This window comes from Corylus avellana, chromosome 2, assembly GCF_965113065.1.
Source record: "Corylus avellana chromosome 2, dhCorAvel1.hap1.2, whole genome shotgun sequence".
Lineage (NCBI taxonomy): Eukaryota > Viridiplantae > Streptophyta > Magnoliopsida > Fagales > Betulaceae > Corylus > Corylus avellana.
The window spans coordinates 25,870,546-25,886,714 of record NC_142491.1 but is presented as its reverse complement, the minus strand read 5'-3'; positions in this window follow the sequence as shown (position 1 = coordinate 25,886,714).

Sequence of the window (16,169 nt, the reverse complement as noted above, 5' to 3'; positions counted from 1 at the left end):
CATCTCCTCTGGTATTGCGCTCGATTGCAGGTACCCTGCGATTGATCGCAGTACCAGGAAGCTCCAATTTTCCCATATTCTCTTTTTGAGCCTAAATCACCCAGTTTTACTTTACTTTCTTCCAAAAGCCTGTAAAAACATCAAAAACACAGAAAGGAAGTAAAATGACCTAATTAACCAAAACCAAAGGATTAAAACATGTAAGATAAGGGCTTAAAATATGAATATTTTAGCGCTTATCACATATTTGATTAATGGTGTAGGTAAATGCATAGCAAGTTTTACAATAATGAATGTGTCATTATTTGTTTTTGATATATTGTGACTTGGTTATTTTTTGAACTAACATTGATGTTGTGCATGGAGCTAGATTATTTCTTGCATATAATTTTGATATGAAAGACATAGTAAAGCTAATGTCTTGTTGGGCATTAAGGTTATTAGAGATAATGATTGCATTATTTTATCTCATACATATTATATTGAAAAGATGCTTAAAAGATTTGAGTACTTTGATTATCCGCCTATGTCTTCATCATATGATTCAAAAATATATTTCGTTAAGAATCACGGTGATGGTGTTTTGCAAGAAAAAAATATGCATAAATCATTAGTAACTTGATATTTTGACAAATTGTACATACCCTGCTATTGCATATGTTGTTAGCAAATTGAGTAGATATACTCATAATCATGGCATTGAGCATTGTGATGTTATCTTTAAATTGTTGAGATTCGTAAAGGGCACAATTAATTTTGGTTGTCATGTTGTGATTATCCTGTTATATTTAAAGGATGTTGTAATGTTAACTGGATTTTTGATTCAGATAAGCAAAGCCTACTAGTGGTTATATGTTTACTATGGCTAGAGGAATTATCTCTTGGAAGTCCTCAAAAAAGACTTCCATAGCAAGGTTTACTATGGAGTCAGAGTTAATTGCCTTGGAGAAGGCAGGAACTGAAGATAAAAGGCTAAAGAGCCTATTGCTTAATTTATTTTCCTTTATATGCTAATATAGTTCCACCTGTATGTTTTTGTGATTGTTAGGCTGCCATAGCTTGAGCAAGGAGCAAATAATTTATAATGAGAAAGTGCACAATATTGTGAGACAGTTTATTGAGACCGGTATATGTCCATGGACTTTTTGAGGTCATAAAAGAATTCTGCAGATTCTTTGACCAAGCCACTAGCAAGAAGGCTAATGAGAGAAGCATTGAGGGGGATAGGACTGAGACCCAATGAATGAGGTTTAGATCCCATGAATGAGGTTTAATGGGAAACGAAGTCACATGTGATTCTGTAATGATACTGTCAATTTTTGTTTATTAACTATCTTGTTGAGAAGATTAGTGATGAGTCCATCCCTATGGTGTAAGATAGTACAAGATGCAAAGTGATTAAGGGTAAGCTTAAAGCTCTTAATGAGTCCATAGTCCCTACCTGTTGGGATGGGGTGTTCCCTGCACACACTCTTGATGGATACCACCTATATGAGTGTGGAGGTGCTATCTCCTATGAGACTTGGGTAGGTCTTTAAAGCGCTCACGAAAGCCATTTTATGGTGTAACAACAAAAGATGCAGAGTGAGTAAGGATGAGTTTAAAACTCTTAATAGGTCCATAGTCCCTACTTGTTAGGATGGAATGTTCTCTGCACACATTCTTGATGGATGTTGTGCAAATTTATTTAACTCGCAAGTGCACGAATCGATTGTAGTTTAATGGATTGCAAGTGCGAGGTCGATCCCACAGAGAATTGTATTTTTGAAAGAGCAATTTATATCTAAACTAATTAAATCCTAATCTAGTTCCAAAAGGGTTTTGATTTTTGAGTTTTGAAAATTAAAGGATAAACATAAACTAAATAAAATAAGTAAATCTAAGGATAAAGGTACTAAGGTTTGGGAATTCACACTCACCAAATCATAACAACATACTTTATGTTCATCAATATTAATCCGAAGTTCTCACAAATTAAATCATAGATATGTTTTACTATGCTTCAAAGAATTAATCAAAACAATCCGATGTATCCATTCATTGACCAAATCACAAAAGGAATCCAAATTCAATTGAAACACCAGATGTATCCGTAGAACAAATCACAAGGGATATCCAATTTTTATGAGTTAAAAGCCAAGCAATCAATCATATGAAATTATCTCAAATCATCACATGTATCCTTGAATCACAAGAGATATCCAAGAATCACTCCATACAATTGATTAAAAGTAAAATAATTGAAATATAAAACCCAATAAAATCAGAATAATAAAGACTTACATAAAAGTGATATTGTTCTTCATCGGTGAGGCTTCATCCCCAACCTTAGTTGGGAATTTAGTTCCACATAAAAATAAAACCTAAACTAAAGAAAACCTAAACTAAAAAGAGAAAAACTGTAGAATTTTGCTCTCTAGGATTGTGTCTATTTTCTTGAATGCAAAGAAGTCTATTTATAAGCTTAGGGAAGTCCTAGAAGCCCAAGTAAACTTAGATAATTCGGAGTTCTGTCTCCCAGTCAAAATAGAAGTCTGAAATCGGAATAGGATTCGTCCAGATTTGTGTCCTTTAATTGCGGGGCGATTTTGACATAGTAATTGTACGAATTACGAAAATCCTATTTCATAAGAAATTGTAGTATTTTGAGCTAGCTTTCCAATGACATTTGAATCACTTCAATCCGATATTTGAAAGGAGAGTTATGGTCAAAATACTAAGATATGTGCAGAATCTGAATTTGAATCCGATCCAAAATCTTATTCAGTCTGAACTTGAATCTGATTTAACCTTTTCTTGGATTTGGTTAGACTTAACCACACAATCTAGGTCTTCTCAAAGTATGCTTTCTTCTAAACTTCGCATTTTTCCCTTTAAAGCTGCAGTTTTTCTTCAATGACCTACAAAACACTAAAAACACAAAACTAACACAAAATATTAAATAACGACACAGCTAAAGGATTAACTAATGTAAATAAAGGGGTCCAAATATGCAATATTTGGCACTTATCAATGGACGCCACCTATATGAATGCGGAGGTGGTGCCCCCTCCTATGAGACTTTGGCAAGTCTCTAGAGCACTCATAAAACCCAATGGCGCATGGCCTGTATAAGGCGCCAACCCGCTATAGAACAACCCAATTTTCTTGATTTGATTTGATTTTTTTGGAGAAAGTTATGTGGGTGATAGGTTTGGTCAACTTGTGAATTTAGTTAAAAGAGTTTAACTCTACCACGATTCATTAAGTTCCTACTTATTTATCCTATGTGCGGTTAAAACTTTCAAGTACCACATCGATGCATGCTTTCAATCTCATTTTATTCTAATGTTTGTAAGATGTGGGGGAGTATTGTAATATTTGTTACAAACATTCATTTTTCAGTCATTTGAAAATGTTTTATCATTTGATATTATCTTCATGAGTTTTTATGGGAAGTAAAAATCAGCTTTAACCATTTTGGTTTATAACCGTTTGTATTTATTCTTGGTTATGAGATATAACTTTTATGACCGTTTGTATTTATTACTTGGTTATGAGTTATTAAATAAAAATTAGTTTTAATTGATTTTTACCTTTTTGACCGTTAGTCTTTAACAAGTTTCATTGTAGTTTGACCATTTGAGTATTAACAAATGTTTTACCCTTTTTTTATGTTATGACCATTTGGTCATTAATTATATAAAGAAAGAAAACATCCTCAATCTAATCGTAAAGTGAGTTTGCAACAAAAAAGAAAGAAAGGCAAACTCATTTTCTTTATAAAAGAGTTTTGTCCTATTCTAGAAGACCAATTGCATAGAATTCTATTAGTCTTCGTTATTGAAAATGCTTCCTTAACGAAGGTAGATGCTATAATTTAATCCTGGGAGGTTGCTTGTTAAAGAATCTGATCGCACCCAGTTATACACTCCAGGAGGCACGAATCAACCTTTAAGGACAATGCTCTTACGTGATTCTATAGCATATTGTGAGATCTTTCTATACTCTACTTTTCATCTCTTGTATTTTATTTATTTTCTTGTTAATTTTCAGATTGTAATTATTTTATATCAATGAGAATTTTTGCACCATCCAAAATTATTTCCAACAACTAAGTCATATAACAAAATAGAACATGCACAATGGAATTTAATGCAAAATCACAAACACAACACAAAGTTTGTTTACGAAGTGGAAAACCCTTGAGCACCTCAAGGTAAAAACCACTATAGGGCAGCCAAACCCAGGAAATCACTAAATGAAGATTTATAGTTACAGACTAGACGATACTCATAAGTTTGAGGACCTCTAGACTTAGTAAGTGTAAGAAGCTTCCCAGCTTGTCTCCATCTTGACCAACTTCAAGCAATGTATCTCCTTACCGACCCTTCGATAGACTTCTTTCTTCAAGCATCCATAGCAGCAAACTTTGTGTAGATGAATGAGCAAGGCAACACACCAATCAACAACCCCAAGTGGGGGAAAGCTTCAAGCTTTTTAGGAACTCCACTTGGTGCAACAATGGTGAAGCATGGAAGAAAGCTTCACAACCATCAAGAGAGGAAAAGCAATGATGGCTTCCAACCCAATCCCTCTTGGATCAATAGAGAGAAGTAATCAGCATTCTCTAGAGACTCTCCCTTTGTAATTACATGCTTGCAGGTCTAACCTACCCAGATCTACAACTTTGTCTCTAATGAACGTCTTCGAATTTGGACGTTTCTAAGTAAAAAATGGCTTCGAATCCATCCACGCCAACCCTCAACTCCACATCAACCCTCAAATCCATCCACACCAGCATCAAACTAGAACCATCGTGCTGCATCACAAATCCAAAGCACCACCGTGCCAATTGAAGACCCACAGTTTAGCTCTCATCCAACAAGTCCCCACCAATCTATAAAGAGTCGCTCTTGAATCAAACCGCCGTCATTTTTGTTATGAGTTATTAATATGCTGATGAGATTCCAAGAGCAAGATTATTTCAAGAACAAGATTTTCTAGACCTTGAGGACAAGATGCTCTTCAAGGGAAAAGGAATGTTACGAGAATGGAGTTTTATGCGGAATAATTATTAATAGTAAGATATATTAAAATATATGATACGATAGGATATTTTATTGTGTGATTTTTTATTTGATATTATCTTTATTTTATTCTATGTAAGAATCTTAATGACTCAGCCCTAGTTTATATTCCAATAAGAGCTTGCATGTATGTAAAAGCATTCACGTAACAGAGAGCCCATATGACTTGTGCACTTTTATGTTGTGTATTAAGCATATAATGCTCTGCTTCCTGATGCATGTTGGAAGTATTCTAACACAACATTTTTTTTATGTTTTATTGAATGTGTATATGATTAAAAAAGTAATTTTCATACTACTTCCATGATGTGTAGAGGTTTTTTACTTGGTGGATTCAGGTTACGATTGCTATCAGGTGTTCCTACCCCATAATCGCCGCAGAGGATAGCATTTGGAAACATTTTGAAGTGGGAAAGGCATACCTCTAAACAATGGCAAAGCCAAGATTTTGGTTCATGAGGGCAAGATTAAAACTAAGGTTGATCAAAAATTAATTAAAATATGACTAACGAAATAAATAAACAATTCAATAAAACTTAATTATTGCTTAAAACATATAAATGTAATTTGTAATTATTTTGTCACGACTAATGATAATTTATTTAGTTGTCGTTGACGAGTTTTCATATTTCATATTTGCTAATCTACTATGACACGAGTTCATTTAAAATTTGATTGGATCTCAATGAAATCATTATTGCTCTCATCAAGTAACTATAATTATATATTTTATACAATTAAAATATTTAATATGTGTGTGTCATAAACAACTAATTTAAATTTAAATATAAAAACTTACACAAACATTTTTTTATTATTTATTAATAAACTTAAAAATAAATTAGTATAAAAATCTAACTAGATACTTGAAATTTTTCAAGGAAAATGGTTTTTTTTTTTTTTTTTTTTTTAAAAAAAAAAAAGTAAAATTTTCCTATTTCTTTCAACTGCACCTCCAAAAAAAAATAGCTACGTACTTTTTGTAATTTGTTGATCTTTATGCAAGTTTGAAGAAGGATTTGGTTGTTTGACAATACGTTTTAAGGAATAAAAGTACTACAAAGACGACCATATAAATTTGGTTCCCAAATCGCAACTAACAAGTTCAAATTACAATATATTCTAGGTTTCCAACTCCCAAGCCATGCCAATATAATGACCAAGGCTAAACGCAGCATTTACTCACAAAAGAAAAACAAAAACAAAAACAAAAACAAAACAAAACACAACTTTTTTATATCCACTAAAGTTCACGCCAACACAATTAAAATTAAAAACACAACAGCTCAGAACACACAAAGATAGTAATCACGACATGCCAACAACCAACTCAACAACACGCCAACATGTTTTGTTAAAAGAAGTTAATGAAACAGAGCGTTTTTAACACAATGTTTTGTTCATCTTCCTTCTTCGAAGAGTCAAGATGTTAACCTAAAAATTTCTTAACCCAAAAAAAAAAAAAAAAAAAAAAAAAACCTAGACAACTTTCTATTAAATGAAGTTCACACCATTGCAACAACACATTAAGAAAAGTTATGAAATTGAGTATTTTGTCAAAAGTGATTAACGCACCATTTTGTTCATCTTCCTTCTTCGAAGAGTCAAGATGTTAACCTAAATTTTAAAACATGAAAATCTGAAATGATGAAAGAATGTGTTGAAGCAGTTTCCAGACGATGAACTTAAGGGAATCCAAGTCTTCGAGCTACGCCTTTCGTTGTTCACACCTTCTGTCAGACCTGCAAAACTAGAGCATGCGTTAAGAGGATGTGCCAGATGTTGGCCAGCAGTTCCTCCTCCGATGCTTAAGTCAGTGTGTATGTAAACTTAGTGTATGTCTTAGTGGTCATCCTTATACCTTTGGAGTGAGGCATTTTATAGTTGATCATGCGGAGGTGGTTATGATGGCCGAGCGGAGGATTCAGGATGTGGGCGTAACGGCCGGTAGAGTTAATATTCATGTCTCCTCTCTTTACGATTGGTAAGAGGCCATTACATGTATTGACAGGATTCCAAGGATGGTATGTATCTGTCAGGAGTCTTTTAAGAGTAGGATCATAACCGTTCCGGTGATCTTGCTATGTACGAGCTGTCCATATAGCCGAATTGTATTCTGATTATGATAGATGCATATGGATGTTAAGTGTAGGAGATTCATTATGACACAGTATTTGGTCTTTGGCTGCCCAAGAGTGTAAGAGACGATGTTGTATCCATTGCTTTATGCTGGGTTGCATTCAGTGAGCCCATTTGGATGTACCAGGCTTTCTTGGGTTGTTGGGCCTTCGACCCGTGGGTTCAAATGATGGGTTTATGTGTAACAATTACCCCCCGAATTCCTTTTGCCGAGACTTCGAGGGGAGAGAATTGAAACTCTCGATCTTCTGATAGTGTTCTTTTCTCGAGGGTAGACCGTTCAAGTGCTTTTCCCTGCTCGGTTCCCTGTAGCCGTTTTTCTTGGCGTCTTAACCATTTATGGAACCTAACATCTGCACACTCCGGATATTCCTAGATTTGTTGCAATCTTGCAATTTTTCAAATCTTTTGTCTCTATCCACGTAAATGCGTTGTTGTTTGTCCACTAGTTCTTCTAGACGTGGTTCAAAAATTGACAAAATAGGTGTCAATTTTTGAACGGTACCTTTGGTTGCGTCTTTTGAAGGGAAAGATGGCTTGAGTCTCTTTTGTTCAAGTGTGACTGCAGGCTCATGATGTCCTTGTATTAAATGCTCTACGCCTTGTCTGAGGTTTCCCATTCTATAAAGATTTCGCCATTGACTTTCATTGCTTAAGCCTTCTAGATCTTCATCCATTTTACTAGAGCTTAGTGCATCTTGATTTTTCTAGTGATCATGTCTTCTCAAAAACTTCCAGCATAGGTTGACGAGATCGTCGATGAACAGTCACCGGAGATTCCTCTGACTCGCCATTCAGGTGGCTCTTCTGCCAGAGTGCGTCCGGTTGGTGAAGCGTCTCGTTCGTCTCTGCACCTGCACTTCCCGCTTCGGCAAAGATCCTATTTCTCGGTGGAGGATGAGAGGGTGCTCCTCCACAACTATGACATTCCCTTGTCGGTTTCTCTACATTTTCCAGATGGCTCCACCGGAATGATCGGCGGTCCTGGAGATATATGTGTTCATGAACCTATGTTCATGGCAGGGGTTCACCTATCCTTTTCTCCCATAGTGAGAGAAATGTTATCTTTCTTGGGAGTGGCTCCTGTATAACTGATGCCAAACAGTTGGCGTTATTTCATGGCTATGCTTCTGTTGTGGCCTTCTGTATTTTTGGGGAAGATCCTGTCGATCCCCAAATTTTTAAACATATATGGGCCTCATTTTTATCTTATTTCTGAAACGGTTACCTTCATGGTTCGCGGGAAGAACCAATTTATCGAGCTCAGGAAGACATACTCCAACAACAAGCATTGGTCGGAGCAGTTCTTTTACATATCCAGAGTTTGGGAGGTGTCAACATCCAAGGTTCTACCTCTGCAACATTCTGTTCCCCAAGAATGGGGGGTCTCCCGAGAGAGCTGTAAGTGTTTTTGGTTTGTCCTCTCTTCTTTTTGGTCCTTCTTTACACGTCTTTATTTCCTTTTCCTTGGTAGGGAAGGAGTGCCCTGCGCTGAACTCCGAGCAGCAAGGCTGAGTTTGATTACATCCTGGAGTATTCTCAGCTTCCCGAGAATGCGAACTAGATGCATTTTGGTAACATCGTTACTGATTCCACTCTTCGTGAATGTCTGGGGTACCAGATTCCGAAGGACAAGTCTGTCTGGCATAGTCTGGGGAATCCTAAGAGCCCAAATCCAACTAGCGACAAAATGGTTCCAAAGTCGCCTGCTCGGCCCCCAAGCAAGAAGAGTCGAGCACACAAGAATGTCTCCTCCTCGGGCAAGCCTGTTGCCGCCGCGGTGCCTGCTTCGAGAGATTCAGATTCGGCTTCTAAGCCATCGCATTAGGGACAAGTTTTGTCACTCCTGGTGCCCAAGGTGGACCCGTCGATGTCAGGCTGATAAAGGCAAAGCACCCTCAGAGCCACTTTCGAAGAAAGGGCATGTGGACCAATCAAGGGATCTCCTGGATGTGTTGTCCTCTATTCAGTTTGATTCCGTACCGATAACTTTTGGTCCTTCTCGTGGCTCAGACGAGGCTTCAGAGTCTGTTTCTGTAGCGAAAGCTGCTCCTCTCCATGTAGTTGCCTTGGATGCGCGACCTTAGGAGCCGGGAGAGCTAGTGGCCACTTGACGTGAGACTCGAACTACGCCTCCTCCCGAGGATAGGCCTGCAGACCCCTCGGCTAAACCATCCAACCAGGCTCCCGTATACCGAGGACAACCACTTAGGGGGCATTTCGGGAGGAGTTCACTAATAATAAGGTCTTTGGCCTCAGGTTTTTGGGAAACCGCTTGTTGGCCATCACCAGGTTGCTTCTAGCGGATTATACTCGAGGAGAGGGTCGGCTTATACCAAAGATGTTTGTGGACAAGCTAATTCATTGTCATTATTCGGTAAGTTGTTTGTATTTCCTTTTTTGAGTATCTTCCTTGTTTCTAACATGATTTTCTTTCATGCAGTGCTCCACCCTCATTGCGAGTTGGTACAAAGAGTTTCAGGAAAGCCAACGGGAGTATGTTGATGAGAGAGCCACTCTTCAAGATTTAGTTCAGAAGATGAGCAATCAGCAAGAGGCCTCTGGTTCTTAGGATCCTAGTTCTGAGGTGGAGAGTCTTCGTCATATGTTAGCAAAGAAGGAGAACGAGCTCTTTGAGAGCAAGCTAAGGCTTAGTGAGACAAAGTTAGCCATTGCTCATCTTCAGACGGGTCTAGAAGTTGTCGACCAGAGGGGCCAGGAGTTGGCGGAATGTGTTATGGAGGCAGAGTCCACAGCTACCCAACCGGTTGCAGAAAATGTGAAAATCACGGAGGAGCTTTCTGAGATTCGGGTTTCCGAAGAGGGATTCAAAAACTTTATGAGAAGCGTGAGGCTCAATTATCCCAATCGAAAGACGCTTGTGAGAAGCTTGTAGGTGATTTGGGAGCTTCCCAGGCCAGGTGTGATCAATTTTGCCAAGGGTACCGCAATTGGAAAGCTAAAGCGGTCTATTATCTTGCGGAGTTGTCGTTTGTTCCCTGGCTTCAGGATTTATTGTGGGCCCGTGGATTTCATTGGGGTTTTGAGAATCATCGATACCTAACCATCCGTAGAGATAAGTTTGGCATTGACCCTGCCACAGTGGAGTCAAACTTTTTGGAGGTGCCTATTGCTGCTGTTGACAAAATGGTTGATGCAGGCAGAGAGTTGATTCCTGATGCTCCGGAAGTCAATGTGCATGGCTTCCACCCAGAAGCGAACTTACCCCCCAAGCCTTCTGGTCTCGAGATTGTCATAGATGATGATGTTGATGATGTGGGAGCGACTCACCAGACTTAAACCTCTCTTCTTCTTTTTTTATTTGTATGTATAAGGATTTTTTTGCTTCGTGCATATTTGAACTACTTTTGAACTTCTGAATTTTTTGCTCTGTGCATAGTTGAACTACTTTTGAACTTCTAGTATTTCTGGATGCTTTGAATGCTTTTTGATATTTCTAGGTGCTTTTGAATGTCTTCTTTGTTGTATTCTGTGGTTACGTGTTCTACCCCCCATGGCCGAGGATTAAAATGTATTTTTAAACCTCGATCATTAAATTTGCCGCTAGCCTTTTGGTATCTGTCGTTTCAGATTTCGGAGATCATCATTATTATGCACGATCTTCCATGGCAGGACACATGGTGCGTCGCCATTTGGATTTCCTGGGCGATTCTGCGCGGGATGTCTCTTCACATTTAAAGGTGACCTTTCATTCTCCAAGGGTTTCCGTACTATAAATATCCCTTTGGATGTAAGGTATTTTCATTCAACTGACTTTGATTTTTCTTTCTCTTTGATTGCTTTCTTCATGGCTCCTACTTCTTCATCTAGGAGTTTGGCGGAGATAGAGTCATCGGCTGCTTCTGCCTCCACTTCTTTTCCTGGGGGTGTGGCTTCTTCATCCCATTTACCGACTAAGTGGCCTCATTCTTGTGCTCCTCATAGTTTTGAGGCAAAAATTGCCGAACAATGTTTGCTATTGGAGGCACGAGAATAGTGCTTAGCTCTAATCAGTTGGCGAAGTTGACGGCCGATATTGAAGTGAAGGACTATCAGATAGCCTAGAAACATCGACAGCTGGAGTCTCGAGATCGGTGGATTACGGATCTCGAGGCGTATCTCATTAGCATTCACAAGAAAAGACGGGAGAAAGCCTTCCATTTTTACTGTGTCACTCGGCTGTTTCTGAAGGAGGAAGAGAAGTGCCAGAGACTTCGCAGAAAATACCAGCTCTCGAAGGCTAGGGCTCTTAAGAAAAATGGTCCATCTAGTGAAGGTCACCGACAGTAGCCTTCGATATAGACGGCGATGGCCCTTCAAGGGCCTTAAATTTCTTGTTCATCATATTCCTGGGTGATTGCTCAAATGTGATTCTTTGTACAACGTCTCTTTGGACGTAGAGTACCAAATCAAACCCGGATGTGATGCCTTTGATGTAGTTGGATAAACAAGTAACCGAGTGTCTGTTGTTGCTTGATTTTTCAGGTAACTGTTTTGACTTGATCTTTTGTGGTTGTTGTAATTGAATCTTCCTATAATGTAAAAATCTTCAATGAAACGTTTACCTTAGATTCCTTTGTTGTGTTGTGCTCTATTTTTCTGGCACGACTTTCGCTGGAGTTGTGCGATGAATCCTTTTCTTGGCTTTGTTTGTTTGTTTTACCGTGCTTGAATGTCTGTGTTGATGAATCCTCGATCTTCCTAGTTGGATTTTGCTAAGGGTTTATTCTCTTGTTTCCAAGACGAGGGATTTTTTTGTTAAGGGTTTACTCGCTTGTTTCCGACGCGAGGGATTTTTTTGTTAAGGTTTTACTCCTTTGTACCCGAGGCAGGAGATTTTTTTTTTTGTTAAGGGTTTACTCCCTTGTTTTCGAGGCGAGGGATTTTTTTTCCTTAAGGGTTTACTCCCTTGTTTCCGAGGCAAGGTATTTTTTTGTTAAGGGTTTACTCCTTTGTTCCAAAGGCGGGAGATTTTTTTTCATTAAGGGTTTACTCCCTTGTTTCCCAGGCAAGAGACTTTTTTTTCGTTAAGGGTTTACTCCCTTGTTCCCGAGGCGGAAGATTTTTTTTGTTTAAGGATTTACTCCCTTGTTTTTTAGGCGAGAAATTTTTTTTGTTAAGGGTTTACTCCCTTGCTTCCGAGACTACTGGAAGACAGGAAATTTATCACCGGGCCCGATGGTCGTTTTGACCAAGGGTTCTCCAACTCTCAAATGAGTCTTCATGAATAGATTTTTATATTGAAATACTCAAGAATTACAAGAAATAAACATAATGGGAAAATTACTGGTAGTATTTTTTTAGATGATCGGCATTCTAGGGTCTCAGCAGTGGCTTTCCTTCCGCATCCTGTAGATAATAGGCTCCTTGTCGATGACTTCGAAATACTTTGTACGGTCCTTTCCATGTTGGTCCCGAGTTTTCCTACAGCTGGATCTCGGGTGGCTATGTTAACCTTCCGGAGGACCCAATCCCCAATTACGGATCTCGAGGCGTATCTCATTAGCATTCACGAGAAAAGACGGGAGAAAGCCTTCGATTTTTACTCTGTCACTCGGTTGTTTCTGAAGGAGGAAGAGAAGTGCCAGAGACTTCGCAGAAAATACCGGCTCTCGAAGGCTAGGGCTCTTAAGAAAAATGGTCCATCTAGTGAAGGTCACCGACAGCAGCCTTTGATATAGACGGCGATGGCCCTTCAAGGGCCTTAAATTTCTTGTTCATCATATTCCTGGGTGATTGCTCAAATGTGATTCTTTGTACAACGTCTCTTTGGACGTAGAGTACCAAATCAAACCCGGATGTGATGCCTTTGATGTAGTTGGATAAACAAGTAACCGAGTGTCTGTTGTTGCTTGATTTTTTAGGTAACTGTTTTGACTTGATCTTTTGTGGTTGTTGTAATTGAATCTTCCTATAATGTAAAAATCTTCAATGAAACGTTTACCTTAGATTCCTTTGCTATGTTGTGCTCTATTTTTCTGGCACGACTTTTGCTGGAGTTGTGCGATGAATCCTTTTCTTGGCTTTGTTTGTTTGTTTTGCCGTGCTTGAATGTCTGTGTTGATGAATCCTCGATCTTCCTAGTTGGATTTTGCTAAGGGTTTATTCTCTTGTTTCCAAGACGAGGGATTTTTTTGTTAAGGGTTTACTCGCTTGTTTCCGACGCGAGGGATTTTTTTGTTAAGGTTTTACTCCATTGTACCCGAGGCAGGAGATTTTTTTTTTTTTTGTTAAGGGTTTACTCCCTTGTTTTCGAGGCGAGGGATTTTTTTTCCTTAAGGGTTTACTCCCTTGTTTCCGAGGCAAGGTATTTTTTTGTTAAGGGTTTACTCCTTTGTTCCCGAGGCGGGAGACTTTTTTTCATTAAGGGTTTACTCCCTTGTTTCCCAGGCAAGAGATTTTTTTTTTCGTTAAGGGCTTACTCCCTCGTTCCCGAGGCGGGAGATTTTTTTTGTTAAGGTTTTACTCCCTTGTTTCCGAGGCGAGGGATTTTTTTTGTTAAGGGTTTACTTCCTTGTTCCCGAGGTGGGAGATTTTTTTCGTTAAGGGTTTACTCCCTTGTTCCCGAGGCAGGATTTTTTTTGTTTAAGGATTTACTCCCTTGTTTTTTAGGCGAGAGATTTTTTTTGTTAAGGGTTTACTCCCTTGCTTCCGAGACTACTGGAAGACAGGAAATTTATCACCGGGCCCGATGGTCGTTTTGACCAAGGGTTCTCCAACTCTCAAATGAGTCTTCATGAATAGATTTTTATATTGAAATACTCAAGAATTACAAGAAATAAACATAATGGGAAAATTACTGGTAGTATTTTTTTAGATGATCGGCATTCTAGGGTCTCAGCAGTGGCTTTCCTTCCGCATCCTGTAGATAATAGGCTCCTTGTCGATGACTTCGAAATACTTTGTACGGTCCTTTCCATGTTGGTCCCGAGTTTTCCTACAGCTGGATCTCGGGTGGCTATGTTAACCTTCCGGAGGACCCAATCCCCAATTACGGATCTCGAGGCGTATCTCATTAGCATTCACGAGAAAAGACGGGAGAAAGCCTTCGATTTTTACTCTGTCACTCGGTTGTTTCTGAAGGAGGAAGAGAAGTGCCAGAGACTTCGCAGAAAATACCGGCTCTCGAAGGCTAGGGCTCTTAAGAAAAATGGTCCATCTAGTGAAGGTCACCGACAGCAGCCTTTGATATAGACGGCGATGGCCCTTCAAGGGCCTTAAATTTCTTGTTCATCATATTCCTGGGTGATTGCTCAAATGTGATTCTTTGTACAACGTCTCTTTGGACGTAGAGTACCAAATCAAACCCGGATGTGATGCCTTTGATGTAGTTGGATAAACAAGTAACCGAGTGTCTGTTGTTGCTTGATTTTTTAGGTAACTGTTTTGACTTGATCTTTTGTGGTTGTTGTAATTGAATCTTCCTATAATGTAAAAATCTTCAATGAAACGTTTACCTTAGATTCCTTTGCTATGTTGTGCTCTATTTTTCTGGCACGACTTTTGCTGGAGTTGTGCGATGAATCCTTTTCTTGGCTTTGTTTGTTTGTTTTGCCGTGCTTGAATGTCTGTGTTGATGAATCCTCGATCTTCCTAGTTGGATTTTGCTAAGGGTTTATTCTCTTGTTTCCAAGACGAGGGATTTTTTTGTTAAGGGTTTACTCGCTTGTTTCCGACGCGAGGGATTTTTTTGTTAAGGTTTTACTCCATTGTACCCGAGGCAGGAGATTTTTTTTTTTTTTGTTAAGGGTTTACTCCCTTGTTTTCGAGGCGAGGGATTTTTTTTCCTTAAGGGTTTACTCCCTTGTTTCCGAGGCAAGGTATTTTTTTGTTAAGGGTTTACTCCTTTGTTCCCGAGGCGGGAGACTTTTTTTCATTAAGGGTTTACTCCCTTGTTTCCCAGGCAAGAGATTTTTTTTTTCGTTAAGGGCTTACTCCCTCGTTCCCGAGGCGGGAGATTTTTTTTGTTAAGGTTTTACTCCCTTGTTTCCGAGGCGAGGGATTTTTTTTGTTAAGGGTTTACTTCCTTGTTCCCGAGGTGGGAGATTTTTTTCGTTAAGGGTTTACTCCCTTGTTCCCGAGGCAGGATTTTTTTTGTTTAAGGATTTACTCCCTTGTTTTTTAGGCGAGAGATTTTTTTTGTTAAGGGTTTACTCCCTTGCTTCCGAGACTACTGGAAGACAGGAAATTTATCACCGGGCCCGATGGTCGTTTTGACCAAGGGTTCTCCAACTCTCAAATGAGTCTTCATGAATAGATTTTTATATTGAAATACTCAAGAATTACAAGAAATAAACATAATGGGAAAATTACTGGTAGTATTTTTTTAGATGATCGGCATTCTAGGGTCTCAGCAGTGGCTTTCCTTCCGCATCCTGTAGATAATAGGCTCCTTGTCGATGACTTCGAAATACTTTGTACGGTCCTTTCCATGTTGGTCCCGAGTTTTCCTACAGCTGGATCTCGGGTGGCTATGTTAACCTTCCGGAGGACCCAATCCCCAATTACGGATCTCGAGGCGTATCTCATTAGCATTCACGAGAAAAGACGGGAGAAAGCCTTCGATTTTTACTCTGTCACTCGGTTGTTTCTGAAGGAGGAAGAGAAGTGCCAGAGACTTCGCAGAAAATACCGGCTCTCGAAGGCTAGGGCTCTTAAGAAAAATGGTCCATCTAGTGAAGGTCACCGACAGCAGCCTTTGATATAGACGGCGATGGCCCTTCAAGGGCCTTAAATTTCTTGTTCATCATATTCCTGGGTGATTGCTCAAATGTGATTCTTTGTACAACGTCTCTTTGGACGTAGAGTACCAAATCAAACCCGGATGTGATGCCTTTGATGTAGTTGGATAAACAAGTAACCGAGTGTCTGTTGTTGCTTGATTTTTTAGGTAACTGTTTTGACTTGATCTTTTGTGGTTGTTGTAATTGAATCTTCCTATAATGTAAAAATCTTCAATGA